We start from the raw sequence: 21,421 nt of genomic DNA, 5'->3' as shown, positions 1-21,421 counted from the left end.
AATCATTATGCGTTGTCTACAAATGTACCACTAACAAAGCCCCTACCTACCTTAGGAATATCATAAAGAAAAAAGTCACTAACAGAACACTCAGATCCAACAACAAATCCTTATTGGAAATACTGCATCACAAAAGTACCAAAGCAGGGGGGGGGAACAGCTTTAGAGTCTTGGCCCCCACCATTTGGAACTCATTACCACTCAGAATAAAACATGAAGAAACCCTGGCCAAATTCAAAAAATCTTTGAAAACATGGTTATTCAACAAATATTAATGTCCCAGCCTACCTACTACCTTTATTCATCATAACCCCATTTGTCATCTCATCATTGGACGTCATTTTTATGCACCGTTGTATTTGTGTCTGCTCTCTATTGCCAGAATGTATAAGAATTGTATAAGCTGTCTGTAACCTCGCCGTGATACCTAAGGGTCTGGGTGTGTAATAAATGTAATGAGATAAAATAAATACTCCCAAACCGACATCCCTAAAACGAAGGAATATGATTCGGGTTCTGTAGACTTGGCTAAGGCAGTCTACTCTGAGAGCTGATCATATACCACGTTGTGCAATATACTTTACTGAGCATTTTGCAACACCGGAATACAGAATGCGAAGCTCGGAAAACGTTAAATGTATTATTTATTTATTTATTTATTTATTTATTTATTTGATTGTTTGTTTGCATTTTTAAAGCGCTCAAACAGCCTCGGGCATCGAGGCACTTTTACAGAATGTTTTGTTGTTGTCTTAGTTGCATATTTATAACGCGCTTAAATACCCAGAGGTTTCTAAGCGCTACCCGCGGATCGAACCTGTGTTGCTTTGTGTCGTCTTGCTTCCAAGGCGAGCACATTGCCACTGAGCTATCCTCCCTGTCCACACTGCATAATCTACTACTTTATTTAAGGGCCTTGAACGAGATCACATCTTTGCTAGAATATCATCTCCCTCCCTTCTGGTTTTCAACACTATTTTTCTGTCCTTGTGTGGCTGGACACACGAGAGTTACCTCCAAACCTGGCTCACTCAGTGAATGATATGATATGACAATTATAACGCGGATATGCACAAGTGTTTCAAGGCGCAACGAGGCAAGGGAGGGGAAACAGAGAGAAGATAGAGGTCGCAATCCTCCTAGGCCAGGTGACATTGAGATTGTGCAAGTGCAGGGGAGGGGTGAAGGGGAAAAGTGCAGGGGCAAAGGAGATGGGGCAGTGCAGTATATAGGAAACAGTAAAATAAATAAAGGACATAATGATAATGTTAATGGATATTTGTGGTTGTGTTTGGTTAGAATTTGAGAGGTGTATGCAGAGGGATGAAATTGTTAGTGGATTGGTTAGTTGGCATTGCTGTCCTTCTAATTATGTCTAGGTGTGATGCTTCCTATCATTCACTGTTCCATCGGAGTGTGGCACTTGCTACTTTCAATATTCTATCTAGATGTGAGGCAGGCTAGTGATCACGATTCCATTCAAGTGTTCCACTTGTCATCATTCACAGTTTCATCTAAGTGTAACACATGCTAACATTCATAATCCTATCTAGACGTGAGAAAAATAAATGATAAATAATAAATAATAAATAAAAGTGCGGCCAGTTGGTGGCAAGTGCAAGTGCAGACATCAGGTGTTAAGTGCTAAAAGGGGCTGTAGGAATACAGAAACAGTCCCTGAGTGCAAGGGTTGCCAGGGGGGCAGTGCAGGTGTGCAACTGGCGGGGAGGGGACCTGGGCCTGAGATCAGAGGGTAACCAGTGCCATTTCAGGTTCAGCCAGGAGATCAGCAGGGGAGAGGAGAAGAGAAAGCAGAAGCAGAGAGCAAGGTCTTGAGGTGCTTCCGGAACCGGAGATGGTTCTCCTCAAGTTTCAAATTGGCAGGGAGGCTGTTCCAGAGGGAGTTCCCAGCAGAAGGAAGAGATCTACCACCAACTCGCTGCTTGGAGAAGTGGCTAACCCTGAGGGAGTTGGAGGCGGATGAGCAAAGAGCTCGAGAGGGAAGATATTTAGGAAGAGAGAGTTGAAGGTATAGCGGCCCCAAGCCTCAGAACGCCTTGTGGACAATGCAGAGGGTTTTGAACTTAATCCTCACCGCCACTGGGAGCCAGTGCAGAGATTTCAGTCCTGGAGAGATACAATCCCTGGGCTTGAGGCCAAGGACAAGTCTTGCAGTCCTGTTTTGGAGGAGTTGCAGAGGGCGGAGAGTAGAGGCAGGAAGATTTAGAAAGAGGCTATTGCAGTAGTCCAGCCTACAGAGAACCAGATCTCTGGAGACAGCAAGCTTTTGGGGGAAGCAGAGGAAAGGAAGAATACCTCTGAGGAGGTGTAGCTGGTAGTGTGACTTCCTAGAGACGTCGGATATGTGAGGAGAGAAGGAGAGTGTGGAGTCAAAGATGACCACGAGGTTTTTAGCCTCACAGGTGGGAGCAGGAAGAGGGCCAAGGAAAGGCCAATGTTCCTCGTTGTAAATTATAAAGCATAACCGAAATCCATCCCTATATCAGTTTTATTTAATCAGCACAATTTATTAGAAACGAACAATAAAAACGTTGAAGCTTCCAAGATAACATTATTCCAAACCTCTTCAAAATAATACTTACCATTATTTAAAAACAATCCTTAATAAGGGATTTAAATACGAACCCACGCCAAAGCATACACCCCATTGTTTGCAACAAAGGAGGGTCAGGGGGAGATATGCATGACAATTCACTACTACTGATGGTGACCAGAATTAGTAATGAGGTCCCTTTGTTTCTGCCACACTTTCGATGTAATTGATGCAACTGCAAACACCACACTTGGACTTGCAGCCAAATGCGCTCAGAAAAGTTCCTTTGGCAAATGAGTTACTCTGGGCTCCCTCAGTAAAGGTCAAAGCTAGGCATACCTGAGTAGTGTTTGCATAAAAAGAAAGTGGGGCATTGTTTCCTGCCTCCAGTAAACGAACAGAGACAGTGGATTCAGAATGTGTCCACTTCCCCACTATCACCCTTACAGGTAATATTCCAACCGAAACTTGGCATAAAGAGTACACATCTTGTGGAGTCGCAATTTCATGAGGATGTGGTTCTGGGCTATAATGGCTCAAGTCCCAAATAGAGCTCCCACCAGAGGTTGGCCTGGATGAGCTCATGCAGCACCAAACGGATCATTATCCGATTTTACTTCAATCACCTTAAGGTCCCATACTGTAATAAAATGTGATGACTCCCACTGGTGGTCCAGGCACCAAGTACCTAGCAACCTTTTTCTGTGGGCTCCTTATGGCAGATACGCTGCACCCCTAGATCCCTTTAACTCTTGGAAATGGACATTGTAAATAGTCAATACTCTGACCCAGAGGAGAACTAGTCTTGAAGCAGCTTGCCTTTTAATCGCCCTCAGAACCATCTCAGGAAGCCCCAAATGTGTTTTACAAAAAATATTCTTTGCCACCTGGAGGTCCTCTATGTTCACATATCTCCACATTTCACTAGCAAAGGGGGCACTGAAGGTGGCCATAGTGTTATAAGCTTTAATGGGTTGATGAGAACGACTGGCCATCAATTCTCTGGTTGGATTACAATGCACCCCCACTCACTTCAGAGTTCGTTCACGCTTCTTGTACTGTGGCTTCCAAGTGCCCAAAGCCAAAAGGCGAAACCTCACGTAATTGTACCACCTTGCAACTTCTTGGATGATCCCCACTATTATCCTTTGCTTTAAAGAGACGGCATGACCCCCCCATAACATGTTTTTATTCTTTTATTTTATAAATAAAATACTGTCAACAAGGTGACCCCATTTCCCTTTTCCCACCCCTTTGATGATCCCTTACCTTCGTTTTCAGCCTGCTAAGATCAAGCCCCTTTACTCCACAGTTTGACTTCAAACTGCTCATCAGTTTAAGATCTTTTTCTGTCTGAGCTAACAGTATAGCATTGTCTGCAAACAGGATCATGGGGACTTTAACGTCTTCTGTCCTTGGAGGGGCGACACTAACCTATTGCAACCATCTGTCTAAGGGATTTATAAATAGATTAAACTGGGTTGGGGTGAAGTCACGCTCCAAACCCATAAAAATCCACTTGTGGTCTCCCTGTCTGCCCTTACTGCACTCATCCTATGGTATTCTTATGCAAGGCTTGATTGAAGGATATTAAGGCACGGTCCATACCTTAAGTCCTCAGTGAATAGGGTTACTGTTTAGGAAACCGAGTCAAAGGCAACCTTCATATGGACAATTGCTAGATGAGTGGACCTTCATATAAATCTAGGTATGCTGTTATGTATTGTTGTATTAGTGTGGACGATTGCCTTGAGGCGTGGTTGTACTTCAACCCGTGGCTCTGGAAATTTGAAGATGTGTGTGAGGGGAAAGAAATCAAAATATGTTAGTAAACAATAGCAAGACCAGTTGTTGAAACAAAGGAGCACTTTTTAGATTTGGCTATTAAGTGGCACTAAAGTGTCACTCATAAGCAAACACTAATACATCAGAGTGCAACTAGGGAGAAATGGCATATGAGGAGGGACACAAAGCTTGTTGTTGTTTGGTTATTTACCCACCCATTGTCCAAGGCCATGATAATCCCTATGGCATTCCCACCCACTTCCTACATCCTCTTGGGGGTCTCTTTGAGCTCACTTTATCAAGCCTTGCCATCAAACTTTGTGCTCTAAGTGCCTGCCAATGTGTTTTTAAAGCAGTCTTCAGAGAGATCATGACTTAATTTGAGCTGTAAACTTTCTACTGGTTGGGCATTTGGCAGGCACTGCCATTATATGCCAAGGTATTCGCACCATTTTGCAGCTGCTTCCATCGATTGGCCAGTTAAAACCACTATGCACTTTTTCCCCATTTAGCAAGCCCCGCCCACCTGGTGCCTTCCTGGTTGCTGCTCTTTTTCCCTACTTAAAGAGCCCTCCAGCCTCTTCCTTTGCATATGGGGAGCAGGTGCAAGTGGATCTTAGCCACCTGGCCTAATCCCCACCCACCTTCTTAGCCCTACCTCTTTCTTCCTGCTCTTAACTCTTCGATCAAGGGGGACTCTCGCCCGGGCGTTCGAAGCGAAGCGAAGGGCAGACAAAGAAAAGGGCAATTCCTGTTTGGACCTGTACGGACTAGGAGGACCCAGGGCCCGACCCCCTGCTCAGACAGCAGGCTATCATGCACCAACATGTGTTTACTCCCTCTGTCCCCACAGGACATCCCTACCCCTCTGGTCCCCGAATGATGTTCCCTTGTGCCCCACCCCCTTCTCGCCCACAGGTGTTGCCTGTTTTGCTTGATTCTTCTACCCTGCTCCCTCTCGCCCCCTCCAGCCTACTTCTGCAGGAGTCTGTCCTGATACATTCTGGCTTCACCATCACCGTCTTGTGGCCAGTGCTGGATTTGACTTTATGGACTTCATTGATTCATGGTGCGTCATCCTTTCTCATGGTGGCCCTGAGTCATGCTGTTCCCATCTTCATTTTGTATCCAGGTTTGCAACATTGTGTTACTACTGACTTCTGCAATTGTATTTGCTCTCCCTTCTTGCTTCTCCACTCTTTTTGACTGCTTACTCTCTGTTCTCTCCTCTTCTCCTTTTTCCTATCTCCTCCCTTCCTCCTCTTACTTTCTTTTATGCACTTTATCAGAATTGTCCCTGGACCTAGTATGATAGCAACTTCGTCTGTCTCCTCCTCCCTCCAGCACGATCTGAAATGCCGTCGGCCCTAGTACGATAGTCGCATGTTTTGTTCATCCCCTCCCTTTCTGCACCCATCTCCCTCACCTTTTGTTTTCTACAGCTTTACCAGAAATGTCGTCAGGCTTAGTACGGTAGTCGCCTGTCTGTTTCCATTTCCTTTCCACACGCCTCCTCCTCCCTTCCTTATCTATGTCTTAGCTCTTGCACTATCTGAAATATCTTCAGGCCGAGTACAATAGTTTTTTTGTAAACTTTCTTTGTTTTACAGTAAACACATACCCTATTGGGTATTAAACACGCCCACCACAATATAACCCAATTCAACCCTCTGCCTCACACAATAGACCCACAATGTACAACCATAAACTTATTAAACAGCCATTCAAGTGAACAATACTGCATCAAACTCATCATTTTTTCCATGACATCAATTATGGAGATTTTTCCTCTCAGCTACAACATCGCAATCGGGTGTTTGTCGCCGACTCGGTCGATCCGGAATAGAGTCTGGGGTCTGCGCTACCTGTGCTACATTCTGCTGATATTGTCTGAACGGAGACCAATAGTTGAACGGTCGGCTAGTAGTTGGTAATGTCAAAGCAAACCTAGATTCTCTCCGTTCGCAAAGGGTCATGCACTCCAGCCTTCTCGTAAATGTGGGGGGGTTGGTCTTACCCCAGGACCTAGCTACTAAATATCTAGCTATTACAGAAACCATACTCAAGAGCCTCTTTTTGGTGCGAGTGCCCCCTTGAACCAGGGCAAGGAGCCATAGTTCTGGAGTGTAATCCCGCGTTGAGGTGAGCATTTCCAACAGGGCCACTTCTATATTGTCCCAGAAGGATCGACTGTTCGGGCAACTCCAACTGACATGGTAAAAATCTGCCCGGTCAGCATTGCACCTTTTACATACATGTGGGCTCTCGGGGTAGAACTTGCATAAAGAGTATGGGGAGTAGTACATTTGGTGCACATACTTATAGTGAATCAGCATGTATCGGTAATTTAATGAGATATATTGTGTTTGCATACAAACAGATTTCCACTGTTCTCACTCAACACCTTCCCCAGGGATGTTTCCCACTTGACTCTATACGCATGTTTCTGTACCATTCTTCCCCCCCTTATCAACTTAACTTATTATCGGTGCAAGTGGGAAGTCGGGCCATTTAGATCTGAGGGTACATTGCAGTCTGTAGTAATGTAATAGAGTTACGGAATCATGCACGCCCCTGGAACTCAGCTCCTCCCATGATACAAAGCAACCATCCTTCACCAGCTCCCCCAAAGTATGAACGCCCAGGGACTGGAACCGCTCCCTGAAGGACCTTTCATGCGTGAGTGGGATTTCTGTTATGTTATATATTGGCAACTCAGGAACAAAAAAGGGGGAGGCTCATAGTATCTGAATTATTACCGCCCAATCCCGGCATGTTATCGCAATGGGTTAGATCTCATTTTGCGGAACTGGATCTCTGTCTCCCCATAACATACCCATTAGAGCGTCCGGATGGGAGATAGCCCTAGCTATCTGGGCATGTGGGGACCCAGGATCTGGCAAACTCCATCCGGATATATATTGTGCCTGAGCGGCTAAGAAGTGAAGATAAAGATCGGGATACTCCAGGCCTCCCAATTCATACGGTCGAGCCAGGGTATCAGACGCTAACCTAAGCTGTCTGCCCGCCCATACTAGTCGTGTCATCAATCTCCGAACGCGGGTCCAGTAGCTAGCTGGAGGCCATACCAGAACATTATTATATACATATAACAATTTGGAAAGCATTACCATTTTTTTCTCAGCACTATACGGGCGGCCTGGGATATCGGAAGCAAGATCCACACCTCTACCTTTTGCTCCAGATCATCTAGCAGAATTACATAGTTGGTTTTATACACATGTTCCTTGATGGTGGATATCATGACGCCCAAGTATCGGAAGCCATGTGCAGACCACCGGAATTCGTTGCCTATGTTGGCTCTCTGCACAGCTGGTGTTAGGGGGGAGGACCTCAGACTTCTCCCAGTTAATCCTGAGCCCTGATAGTTCCCCAAATCTAATCACTTCGTGCATCAATGGTGGGAGGTTTTGACAGGGTTTTTTTAACATAAAGGATATTGTCTGCATATAAAGATATGATAGAGAGGTGCGTGCATGTACGAATCCCTCGCTCTGCGTGCAGTTCCCGGATATGACAGGCCAGGGGTTCCATTGTGAGGGCGAGTAAGACCGGGGAGAAGGGACAACCCTGCCTAGTGCCACGCGTACGACATATATGTGCAGACGTGAAGCCATTCGTATACATAGCCGCCCTCAGCGCCGTATAAAGAAGCTCGACCCACCTGATATAAGTTAGACCCAAGCCTAAGCGCCGGAGCACCTCGAAAAGGAAGGACCATTCAACGGAATCGAACGCCTTCTCGGCATCTAGGGCGACTACAGCCATCATGACTTCTGGGTTGATGTTATGCATGACGATAAAACGATAAAGAGACGGCGTAAGTTATTCTGAGTAGAGCGTCCAGGAATGAATCCAGCCTGGTCTGGTAACACTAGGCCTGGCACGTGTGGAAGTAGATGGTCAATAAGGATTTTGGCGAGAATTTTATTGTCGGTATTTATAAGCGACAGTGGCCTGTAAGAGGATAGATGAAGGGGATCCTTCCCAGGTTTCAACAGGACAGTAACTAACGCAGACCTAGCAGAGTCTGGAAGGACGCCCTTAGCCAGCGCTCTGCTAAACATCGCTAGCAGGTGAGGGGTGACCAGTTCAATGTATGCTTTATAAAATTCAGCTGTGATACCATCTATACCCGGGGCCTTCCCATTGGGGAGAGATTTGATGGCATTGCGAACCGCCTCCTCAGTAATGGGGGCGTTGAGAGCACTGCCTTGCTCAAGGCCCAGCCATCCCAGTGCCACCTCAACTAGATAACTGAGCAACGTATCATGCCCGGGGGTGGGGCGCGAGGTATATAAGCGATCATAGAATTCCATGAATGCATCATTGATCCCCTTGAGATCCCTTATTCGATCCCCACCCTGGCCTTCAATTTCAGCTATATTGGTGGAGAGCCGTTCCTTCTTAATGGCCCAAGCTAAGGTCTTACTCTGTCTATCCCCCTCTCCGTATCTGGCTGCCAGAATTGGGTCACCCATGTACCTCTCTTTACTGTCCGCTAATTCCTGAAGCGCCTCCCTATGTGTTTTTAGATCTCTGCGAAGTTCGGGGGTGTCCAGAATACTCGGTTGTCTTTCTCCCTCCCGTATGATATCCTCCAAACCTTTCATAGATCGCCTTCAGTACCCCTCCCTCTCTTGACATGCAGTAGCCTCGTTAAAGCCTTAAAGGCTTCCCAAATCGTATCACAATCCGGGACCGAACCCATGTTAGTTTTAAAGTATGTGTCTATGTCCTTTTCTATGTCAGCTAGAAACACTGGGTCTCTAAGGGCAGTAGCTCTAAATCACCAGCGAAGCTGGCTACGGGGCATTCCACTGACTCAAACCGAATTAACACTGGGGAGTGGTCGGACAGAGACCTAGGGAGTATGGTGGCCTCCGTAGCCGCTCTAAGAATGGAAGTCGTGGACAGCACATAATCAATTCTAGACGAGCTGCTGTGTACTCCTGAGAAGAAGGTATATTCCCTATCGTTGGGATGTAATCTGCCCAATACATCATGATCCTGTGAGATATTCGCCCAGGCTTTGACAGCTTGCGGGGGGTTGAATGTGTTGTGGCAGACCTATCCATATCTAAGGTAAGGGCCAGGTTGAAATCGCCAGCCCATAGTATCTCATACCCAGTGAATTTGTGGAGATGTCTAGCACACTGACCGAAGGACTAGGTGAGTCTGTGTTGGGTGAATGGACATTTATAATCAGTAGTCTGAGACCAAACGTTTCACCTGCCAATATTAAGAATCTCCCCTCTCCATCTCGAATCTGCTCATGTAGCCTGTACTGCAGGGTTTTATGGATATAAGTGGCCACGCCTCTAGAGTGTGAGGAGTACGAGGATTCAAATCTATGCGAGCACCCCCAGTTAGGGCTGGAAGAGGGGCACCCCTGGCTAAGTGGGTTTCCTGAAGACATAGTATATTCGCCCCATGGTTCCTACTGTAGTTGGCTATCAGCCGTGTCTTTTTCTGGTTGGTCAACCCTTGTATATTCCAAGTCAGCACCGAAAAAGTCAACCCGGACTTATCACACAATGCAGCTGCGATTATTTGGCCATCCCGAATATGGCAACAACGCGAGTGGTGTGTTCAGATTGGAAGTATAGTGGGTTATCTGCATCACTTGAATATGGCGTGGTTGAGTGTGTTGTGAAGGGCAATTAGGGCTTGGTTGAAAACTTGAAACTAGTAACAACCCCCCCAACCCCTCTCAAGCCACAAACTTGAACCTCCCGGCACCTGTTCCCTCCCCAAAAGAAATAACTCAATACATCTAAAACTGTTCAACAAACCGCAGTGGCTGTGGAACCTAGGGCGCTAGGGGCAAATTACATGCTCCAAGTGGCTGCGTCAAATATTGTGGCACTCACGGCCGAGACCAGTCGCCCGAACCAGGGGATATCATATTGAGAAAACTGGGAACCGAGGACTGAGTCCACCTGTCTCTGTGTGGGGACTGTTCATGAACGTCGAGTAGATCGCCCTGGTGATCCACCCAGGTCGGGAAGATTCCTTGCAAATTGTTCCGCTGACTACGCTGAGGTGAAGAAGACAGTCGATCCTCCATGTTGGATGCAGAGTTTAGCGGGATACAGCATAGCATATTTCACTCCTTTTGCTCGCAGGATACCCTTTACGTTCTGGAATGTCCTACGCTGATCCTGGACATTTGGACTGAGATCAGGGAACAGTCAGATCGTGGAGGAGCCCCACCGCAGTTCCCCTTTTTCCCTAGCGGCCCAAAGGAGAGCATCGCGGTCCCTATAGCAGAAGATCCTGACGATGATCGGGCGCTCAGGGGCCCGAGGTGGTGGCTTAGCAGCCATCGAACAGTGCGCCCTTTTGACCATAAACATCGATGTGAGCGGAGGATAGTATTTCGCCCAGTAAGGTTTCCACAAACTTCTCCATGTTGTCAATTGAGGTGTACTCCAGGACCCCCAGCATACAAATGTTATTGCACCTCGAGCGCCCTTCCAAATCTTCATTCTTGGGGAGCACCTTCTTCACCATTTGCTGCATCACTGCCATCTCCTGTTGCAACGTAGCAACCTTATCCTGTTCATCTCCTACGCCCCTGTCAGGCTGTACCACTACACCAATGGAGGTCTTTAGCCCTGGAGATGTTACAAGATGCTGTCAAGAGTATTTGCATAAGAAATCTGATTGGCATCACCAGTGTGGAAGCACTGCTCCTGCAGGACAGGGAAAGCCGGTGACCGCCGTTGTTATATCTCTGCAGTACAGTGTATGGGAGGATAGGTCCATGGGACCCCCTCCCCGACATGCCCCACCTGCGTGTGGCTCGTGGCTCGTTAGAGGCCCACCTTGCACCTATGCTCAGGTGACAGGGTGGCTGCTGATCGACACACAGGGCCAATCAGATTGTACTGTAACACACCACGGACACCATTTTAAAAGCCTCAAGGCTCCATTTTAGATAGAAGCAACCAAAACCCCAATGAAACAGTCTGCTCGCAAAAGCTGCAGCTTGGCCCCAGCTCACTGCGCGCAAGGGAGCCATGCACTCCCCCGGCGCCTCCACCCCATGGCAGATCCGCTGAAGGCCTGTTCTCACGAGCAACCAGACACGAACAAATATCAGAACAAACACTGTATCATTTACCTTCCGCAGTACATCATTGTCCCCGAAGTGACCTGACTAGCAATCCAAACCTGGAAAATAACAAACACCATCTCAATTGAACAGATCTCGACCCAGCAGATAACCCCTAACATTTAAAATATATGGTGTCAATACCCTCCTCGTATGAACCCCCGTCTATGGTCCCCAAATGAAGTGTTAACCACATACGAAAGCCTAACGATTCATAGAATTGTTATATTAAGTATAAACACAAGTGTTGGGGAAGGGATAAAAGTTTATAAATATTGGCAAAGAATTACCTCAGCCCGTGTAAGAGACCATGTGCCTTGAAGACTCAATGAAAGGGCTTGATACAGCCCATTTAGTGCTAACTAACGAATGCTGCTAAGTACAAAGGAAGTCGGAAAAAGCATTACTGAGAATATTTGTGTGTCATACAGTGGGACATGTTTAAATGTATGAACAAGAATGTAAATGTACCATCACTTCTGAACGTATTGCTTCTATGCTCCTGAGTACACAAACCTAATGCTACCTCATGTGTTATCCAACTGCTACCGTGTGTAATTGCTAAAATGTAGTTAATCGATGTTCTGTGATGTATGAAACACTGCCAGACTTTCATAGTCGTATATGAAATAGTACATGAATGCATAGACATTAGAAATGTGTAATCACTCTAACATTACTAACTTTATTAACTGTCTCCTCGTACTGTATAGTGTGCAGCCCAGGCACAGCAAATTGCTCATGAACACAAGGCCATCTCCCCCTCCTCCCGCCAAGGTCCGCCAGGGCTAGCTGGTGCGTGGGCAGCACAGCCTCACCTCCCCTCATTCTGTTGGACCCGCTTCAAGTATTCACCTACCCCATATCCGAGGCCGCCATGGTCGGCCAAATGAATTATTTACAACATGGTCCTAAACCCCACCGCCTCAAGGGGCCAAAGGTGCACCTTCACTGATCCAGTAGTACTCCAGCTCACCCCAAGTTAATGGGGCTCAGAGAATAGATATTCAACCCTGTACTAACATATCGTAAAGTAATTCTTCACCACAAGAACGGAATGACAGGACAGCTAACCTCGTGCCCTCAGACCAAACGCCCCAGTTTTATGACACCCGGTCAACAGGTCAAAAGTAACAGTGCACTGTTGTATTGGTGAAGCTCCACATTGAATGTTGTTCCTCCGGTATCCTATTATTTTTTAGAGTAACATATGGTAGGATTTACAGGACAACCAGGATTGTCTAACGAATTAGTGTTTGTGTGTGTGTGGCCACAAGGGCAGAATGTTAGGGCAGCAATCTATCAATGACATTGACCGTGCCTGGCCCGGCAGCCCCACCCCGATGAGCCCAGCTGACCCATCCACCCCACGTTGGCACCACGCTGATGTCCACCAATCCTGGAGCTGCTCATCACTGCTTCACCTATAGTTAGTTGACGCCAGCCAATCCCTAAGACTATGTGCCCGCTATAGTGTGTAGGACTTATGACGTGGTTTTGTAATAAATAAGACTGTCTTTGCTATTGTCAGACAGGGCGCTCTCGGAGCTTGCAGAGTCCTTTGCATGCGCTATTTGACTAGATAAAGAACCCTTTACATTCACCCGCACTTGGTCTTGTTCTCATTCCCTCCTGGGGTGTGTGCATTATTGCCTGTCATTGTGGGGAGGGTAATGCCTTTTGGGGACGCTTGCTTTCAACAGCAATGCCTCAAACATAGCTAGATGACCCCAAAGTTAGTTCTTCAAGCGAAGGTGGGGTGAAACCAAGGAGAGCTGGCTAAGTGGCAGCTGATCTTCGTTAGTATAGTGCTGCAAGTCTCACTTCGTGTTACCTTGCCACAGGATCCTCAGAGGGGGCCATGCGAAGATGGTGCCCAGAGGGCAGGACCCCCCACCAGGGAAGAAGGAGTGGGGCTCACCTGTATGCAGTCAGGATGGCGGTCCCGCAAAGGGTCGGGGGGCCAGAACGCATGAACAACACAGCACTGCTCAGGCCGCCACAGCCTCGGCTCGGCCCGGTCTCCCCCCTCCCCCCCGGGACAGCACCTCTGCCGATCACGGCCGCCACAGAACTCCGGGGAGCGACAGGTCCACCAAGTGCGACGAGGTACACCACCAGACCTCACGGGAGTGATCCGCAGGAAGTCTCTGCCAGTCCCGACGCTGCAGTGTCACAGATGGCCTCTCCCGCTGACGGCTCGGCTCTCCCCTCCCCCTTCTCCCACTCCGCCTTCCCGTCTCTCAGCTCGGAGCCACGTCAGACCAAGGGGCTGCACGGAAGTGCAAGATGACTGCATTAAAATGTGCCCCAGACCTTATTACATCAGCAGGGTGGCCCCAGAAGTCAGGAAAGGGCCCAGTGCCAAGGATATAGTTGCCGAAGCCGGAGCTTCTCAGGCGGCGGCCATCTTCGAATTCGCGCAACAGCACCCCCGGCCGAGTACAATAGTTAATTTCACAACCTTACTGTTCATGGCCTGTACGAATGGCTTTGTATTTTCCCTTGTTACTCCCCTTGCCTTGAAACGCTTTCAAACCCATTATGTATAGGCACTATATAAATAAACTATCATATCAAATCATATGGCAGTGCCTGGCAAATCCCTTTCCCATGCCTGCAAAAAAGCCAAAACTGTTGGCATTGCTAATGCTCATTGCTTTTTCTTTCCGAAAGCACAGTTCAGGTAAGAACACAAAATCGCCTGTGTAGAATACCGATGAGCACAGAAGAGCATAAAATAGCCAAACACATTCCAAATTTGATTTCTAAACATATCCCGCATTGGATTGCAGCTGGATTTTGTTTATTGGTGCTTAGTTATGTAAATGTCTGACATCCCTCTGTGATCCATTAATGCAATCCTATGTTTCATAACATTTGGCATGTCGTACGTACCATGTTCAATAAAATACCTACATATAAAACCAACAATTATGAACAGGAGAAAAGAGACCTACATCATGAACAGGTCGCCTATAACCCAGAAATCTAACTGAGCCTAATTTGAAAAACATATTTTAATGTGTAAACTAGCGTGCTTTTGACTAAAACCATAAGAGACTAAATATGTTTATTTTGTAAAAAATGTTAGATTTTATGACTGGACACTTTTCTTTGGCAAAGGTCAATCCTATAAAGTGTGTTCAGGTCATGTACTTCACGTTTTTCTAAAAAATGAGTATTATTTAATTATATAGTTTTTTCTAGCCCACTATGGACCTCATCGGGGGTGGAGCGGTATCCCGGCGCAATTAGCACCGGTATACCGCCCAACACTATTAGCGCTACTGCAATTTGGTCCAACACAATTTGCGCCGGATCCCAAGTTGTGGTGTGGAGGTAAATCCCCATTCCCATTGGGTCCATTGCACCCAATGGGGGTTTCTTGGTTCTATTAACGCCACGCTAATAGTGCCATAAACGGGCGGAAAGGGGAGATTTTTACCTCCAGCAAAAAGCTGGAGGTAAAACTCCCACTTTCCGCCAACTCGAGATTGGGCAAAGCGGTAAATGCGGCGGTAATAGTGTTACTGACGCATTTCACCGCTCCGCCCCACCCCTGATGAGGCCCTATGCTGCAATTAGTGAATAAGCAGTGCTTAGAACAAAATGATCGTATAGAACCTTATACTTTTTTTAAAAATAAAAAATGTGCATTTACTGAGTGGCCAGCAAAATGGCTGCATTATTTATCTGAGCCTTGGGAGGATGTGAGTCCTGGGTCAGTTCCCTGCGGTCCAGAATGTGCCGTGTGCTGGCTGAACAGTGGTGGCTGGTGAGTAGTTAAAATGCTTGGGTGTAAATGTCTTCCCAGACTTGACCCAACCACGGCGCTTGAGCACAAAACGTTGTGGGGGCTTCCAGGTTGTTTTCATCTCGAGAAAACATTTGAAATAGTGAGTTGAAATTGTAAATTTGACTGCATGTTTTCAGAATAATGGGGACAAAAGCTGTACAATTTACAATCAGTTCTGCAGGAGAACACATGAAAAAGTGTAATATATGCTAGGATACCAACAGTACATAGGCACATTTTTCAACCCATTGCCATTCTGGCTGAGGTCAAAGAAAACTTGTGTGGCCTTTCTCGACTCAGTATCCTACCATTACACTTTAAAGTACATTTTCATGCAGCCAGTAACATACAATATACAACGTCATCTGGTAAAATACATTTTCATGTTGGCAGCGCCAAAGCAAAAGCCTTCATTGCCACTAAACATGTTTTCAATTTGCTCGTTCATGCCGTCAATGCCCAACACACTATACCATAATGTCCCTGTAAGATATGTATTCATGCATACACTCGCATTCCAATCTTTTTGTTTTTTTAAACGTACATTTTTGGTCTCACAAAAGTGCTAGTGGGCCTGGTCTTCCTTTGTTCTGGCTCCTCCCTCGGCAGCAGATGTAGGTTTGAGGAGTGAGCGTTTGGTGTTTCTCTTCACCCATCCGTCTTCCTGATTCACAATCTGGCTGAGGTCTACATCCTGATTCCACTCTCAGCCTGAGAAAGGCAGGGACACTGAGGGGTGAATAGCTTCATTGTGTCCCATTGTGCTCCTTTTTTTAAGTACTGTAATGAATCCAGTGAGATTATCACTAAAAACCTGGTATAGGCCTCTTCTCCTGTGGCCAGGGAAAGACAGCCGCTACTTGATCCTGACCCTGGGGGTGGTTTCATGTGGGAGGGTCACGGGGGAGGTGACTCTTGCCCAGAGACGGTGGGGATCGCCTCAACTCATAATTCCCCTTTAATTCCTGAATTGGGAATGTCCTATTGTAAAGTTAAACTTAATGTTATACACTCTTCTATGGACTTCAGTTCCCATAATGCTAAAAGTACTGTGACGAAGAAGAGAGCTCAGAGGCACTGAGAATTCAGAATGGTGAAAAACAAAGGAGCAGGCGAGTTGCTGTCATTCAAAGCACTTGAGCGGGATAGTTAAATCCCAAGATGAAGATCAGCAGAAGGGAGTTGTTGAAGCTGATGTTGAAGAAGAGAACAAAAGTGCAGCAGAAGAAGCCCAAGAAGCCCAAGGAGCAGTTAATGGCCATGCGGGAGGCGTAGCTGGGAAAGCTGAGGCCATCCAAGGTGCAGGAGCAGCCACATAGAGAAGCCCGCTAGCAGGAGTCACCATGAAAGGTGAAGTCCAGCAGAACTGCTAAGTATGCACAGAGGAAAGTCACATATTAAGAAGAAGCCCAGCTGATGAAGTGAAGTGTTCCTGGAGCAGCGTGAAACAGAGTGGTAAAACCACACAAGATCAACAGAGCTGTCAACGCTCCCAATAACCGACAAGCAACTTACCTGAGGCTCTCAGAAGAGGAAAAGAAAGCCAACCGGACACTGAAGGACTGTCGCGAAGCCCAGCAGCAAACTGGAGCTTCCGTAGAGAACTTGTGATTTGGCAGAGAGTGAATTCTAACCCCAGGCACTCCGTATACAGAAGCTGTTAAAAAAAGTAATTTTGAAAACCAAACAATTGATGAAGCAAAGCAAAACATTTATTGAATGCAGAACAATTAATGAAAACAAAGCTAAGTAGCAGAAAAGAAAGTTCCTTTATAGGGAACTACAAGAAGGGAAAGCTAACAACCAGTATTAACCATAATAGGCTGTCAAAAGACTTTGGGGAAAACAACCAGTGAGGAAAACCGCTAACCAATACTACTCACAGCCCAGAGGCTATGGGCATATTATATCAGGGCAACCCCTGGGAAAAGCTGAAAACTAGCAATAGCCTCAGCTAAGAAGTTGTAAGGACGTCTTAACAAAGTAACCAAAGCATACATTCCCTTTACTCCTACGTCCCGTCCCCTTTCCTCCATACTTATGGGACATCTCTCCATCCTGTGGGACGGGACCGCAGCACTTTGTAAAAAGCATCAACATTTTTCCCAAAATTTGTCCTTCCTCTCTTTCCTGCGCGCGGCCCGGCACGCGGCCGTAACCCCGCCCACCTTGCCTCCGCCCCGCGCATCGCTCATCAGTCCTTTTCTCCGCTCGATCGGGGCCGGACGCACTTGCATCCTCGGAAGATTTTCTTCCCTTTTTTCCTCTCTGGCTCTCAATAGCGTTTGTTTATTAGTCTGTCTATGTCTTTCAAGTTAGACTTTCCATATTGTTCATCGTGTCACCGTCGCTTCTCGAGGGCGGATCCCCATCCTCTTTGTTTAGAGTGTTTGGGTCCGGAACACCGTTGGGACTCCTGTTTTTACTGTGACTCCCTTTCGGTCCGGGCACTTCAACGTCGGTTGGAGCGGTGGGAGGAGGTGTTCCGACGAACTCCTCCTTCGCATTTTCAGGCGTTCATCGACAAAAAGAAAAAACGCCCGGTAAGTTCTTTACTTTTCAGAGCACCCCGGTCGGGGGATACCTTTCCGGGTTCCTCTCGGTCCGGGAGGGGCATTGATCGCTCTGTCACTGGGGTTTGCCATAAGGTGCCCATTGGGCCTAATAATTCTACCTGAGTTTTTTCCGAGGGTCTCCGTAAGGTGCCTGTGTACACCGGAGTATGCTCCGAGGCCCCTCCTGTGGGGGCTGTTTGTAGACCCAGTTCTACAGAATCGTGGGGTACTGGAGCTCGCTCTGAGGCCTCTCTGTCGGCTTCCCTCAAAAACAAGACCCGGGTGCGCCCGAGGCCTTGGCTGTGCTTGTTGTTACCGAAGGGATGTTTGAGGCCCGTGCAGATAAGGCTGTTACCAGGCTTGGGTCCGAGGTCCCTCGTTCAGAGGCTAAAGCTACCAACAGTTCTGAGAGGCTGGACAAGGCCTTGTCGGTGAAAGCGGTTGCTCGACGTTCCTGCTCTTGTGGTGACACCAGATCTGTTGAGGGGGCAAAGAAGCAAAGTTCTTATTTTACCGGCAGTGCCGAGGTCCTTCCTTCGAAGGCTAATTTGGCGATTGGTATGTCTCAAAAAGAATTCCAGGCCTCATAGTACCGGCTCTGCCGAGGTTCTTTATGTTAAGGCTAAGATTAAGCCCCCTGATCCATCGATGGGACCCCTGCCTCACTTCCTCACGTGCCGCAGTTCACCTCAGATGAGGACAAAATGGTGCCTGTTCTCACCACGACCACGGCGGCCATTTTAGGTGCTACCCCTACAACTACGCCATCGGCCTCTGGTGTAGGGCTCGGTCCCTTTGGTGAACCTAAGGTCCCTTGTGCGCATCCTTACCAGCCGGTTTATGATTGGAACGCCCGGATGCCTCTTCCGCACAATGTTTCGTTGCCCGCGGGGGCGGCACCTTTGATTTATGTGGATACGCGGTTAGAGGGGCCGGTGTGGCACCCTTCCCCGTTAAGTCCCTGGATTTGTCCACCTCATGATTCCGAAACAATCTCTTGAGGACGCCTTTTTCGGGAACTTTCAAGCGCTTATGCGCACCGACCCCATGAGGGAATATTTCAAACGGCTTTTCAAGGAGATATGTCCACCTGCGTCTCCGGCTCCACCCGTTCCTCCGGTGGTTCCGCCGGCGCCTCCCTTGCCCGTGCTGCCTCCCCCAGCTCTTCCGCCTGTGCCTCCGTTGTCCCCAGTGGACAAGGCAGTGCCTGACACGTCTCAACAGGATCCTGACCTGTCAGATGATCCTCAAGGCGATCAGGACAACGAGGACCTTCCCCGCTCTATCAGCCTTTCATGAGCGGGTACTGGACATGAGTTTCTTAGATGTTCCGGTGCAGGAGGCACCTGCTCCGCAGGAGGGCGTGCTTTCTGGGGAATTCACCCTGTCTCCCTTGGAGCGTACCGGCCTGTTCCTGCAGAAGGACATTCTGGCCGAGGTCCGAAGAGTCTGGGAAAAGCCACACTCAGGACTTTTTGTCAATAAGAAGATTGACACGAGGTACAGGCTACATTCCTCGGAAGAGGTGGTCCTGTCGTCTTGTCCGCCTCCCTCCTCCACAGTGGTGGCTGCGGCCACGTTGCAATCCAGACCTGCAGCATCTTCTTCCACGACGGCTACTCAGGTCTTGGGAAAGGAGGACAAGCTCCTTGACTCCCTAGGGAGAACATTTTTTGCCAATTCGGACTTGCAGCTCAGGTAGGCCAACACTGAGTTGATATTAGCGGGAGCTAAAAAAGCGGATGTGGAAAGGTCTGTTGGAGTTTGAGGAGCACATCCCGGTCGAGAAGCTGGAGGACTTCAAAGGAGGCCTTTCCGATGCCAGGGTCTTGGCCCGGGATCTCCTGGAGGCTGCGGCTCAGCACGTAGACACCTCGGCTCGGGGCCTTATGCTGGGGGTTGATACCTCATGGCAGGCGTGGCTGCATGCCACTAAATTTTCTAAGGAAGTGCAAGACAAGGTGTTGGATCTTCCATTTGATGGTAAGGAGCTTTTTCATTCTTCTACTGATGTAGAGCTCACCAAGACCAAGGATAGCACTCAGACGGCTAAATCATTGTCTGTTCTGGTCAAAGCTCCTTTCAAATCCCAGAGACAGTTGTCACAAAGTCGACCCTCCTCTGGTTGTAGGGGCTTCCTCGACCGAAAATCCCGCAGAGTGGATACTCCAGCGGGGAATAACCGCCGTAGACAGCGGCACACGTGGTTTTTCTCTCGCTCCTCAGCCTCCTCATCAGGTTCAGGTGGCACCGCCACCAATAAGCCTACCAAATGAGGGTTTTCCGTGCTCACACGAGACCCCGGTGGGAGGACACATTGTGTTTCATTGGGAGGCATGGCAGACCATCACAGAAGACAGATGGGTCTCGTCAGTTGCTCGAGCGGGCTTCCGCTTACCTTTACCCCCTACCCCACCCCTCAACCCTCCTTTTCAGCTGTTGGGCTCACCCTCCCTCAAGGCCGAAGTTCAGAAACTTCTGGACCTCAGAGCTGTGGAACCTGTTCCCCTTGGGGAGCGAGGGGAGGGCTTCTACTCCCGTCTGTTTACGGTGCCCAAACCCAACCAGGCTGGCCTGCGCACCATCCTAGACCTTTCCCAGTTCAATCTTTTCCGACCCCAAGAGAAATTCAAGATGATCACGCCCAGCCAGATACGCTCCTCCTTACAGATGGGCGATTGGCTCAGCGTGGTGAATCTGCAGGATGCGTGATTTGGAATCCACACAGGACATTTCGAAGGGATTGTGTCCTCCGATGCATTCCTTATCTTTGATAGATCATCTCCAGCTGCTGGACTTGGAAAACATTTTCAGTAGAGGGCGCTGCGCGTCGACGTCCCTCGAGCCGATGTCCCTCGACAGCCTCCGTATCGGCGCTGACATCATCCCGCGTATAAATAGACTCGCGCAGCGTCCGTTGCTCAGTTCCGTTTGTCCACGCTTCGTGGGGCCTCGGAATATCGTTGCTCAGTTCTTCAGTCAATTATACTTCATTATTCCTTGAGAATCCCGACTCGTACTCGATGGCTTCCTCATCCGAACCGACGACTCCACGGACCGGCTTCAAAAAATGTCGAGACTGTGGAAAGAAAATGACGTTGACGGATGTTTGTGGTGTCTGGGAGTAGAGCACCATTGTTCGGAGTACGAGGACTGCATGTCCTTGACGGCGGAAGCCTAGAAGGAGCGTAAGGCGAAGCTCGAGAGAGGTAAGGCAGTTAAAACTTCGTCGAAAGTTTCTTAGGCGGAGTCGAGACATTCGTCTCCTCGCCATCGCAAAAGGCATTTTCGTTCTAGATCTCGAAGCAGTTCCCTTCACTCTTCGAGATCTAAGCATTCAAAAAAGAGACGTCGAAGATCCCCCTTCCTCGTCGTCATCTTCTTCCATTTCCCCAAAAAGGGTTTCCTGTCCCACAAAACTTAGCTTAAAACAAAAAGTGTCTAAACTTAAAGACACTCCCGTCCCCTGCACACCTTACATACTGAAATAAATCAGTCAATTTTCAGAACATTTAAACTTTTATATACAGAAATATCAGGTTAAAACGTAAATAACAGCATATATACACTAGAATCAAGAAAAACAG

At 47.9% G+C, this 21,421-nt stretch overlaps 2 protein-coding genes across 8 annotated transcripts in view; one reads left to right on the top strand and one right to left on the bottom strand.

The window, feature by feature from the left end:
• UBAC2 (UBA domain containing 2) overlaps nt 1-21,421 on the top strand; it is a 1,796,755-nt gene that overhangs the window by 1,041,666 nt on the left and 733,668 nt on the right. The gene's annotated exons all lie outside the window — the stretch shown is intronic.
• The window catches only part of GPR183 (G protein-coupled receptor 183), a 267,334-nt gene that overhangs the window by 82,119 nt on the left and 163,794 nt on the right, over nt 1-21,421 (bottom strand). Inside the window, exon 2 of one of the 2 annotated variants that reach the window (XM_069637015.1) lies at nt 16,795-16,936. The exons of the other annotated variant lie outside the window; for it this stretch is intronic. The gene's annotated coding sequence lies outside the window, so the exon portion shown is untranslated. The remainder of the gene's footprint in view (nt 1-16,794; nt 16,937-21,421) is intronic. 2 annotated transcript variants of the gene reach the window in all.

The sequence above is a fragment of the Ambystoma mexicanum genome, chromosome 7p, assembly GCF_040938575.1.
Source record: "Ambystoma mexicanum isolate Mex_15411 chromosome 7p, UKY_AmexF1_1, whole genome shotgun sequence".
In the NCBI taxonomy this organism is placed as follows: Eukaryota; Metazoa; Chordata; class Amphibia; order Caudata; family Ambystomatidae; genus Ambystoma; species Ambystoma mexicanum.
This window is presented reverse-complemented; position numbering and strand designations above follow the sequence as displayed.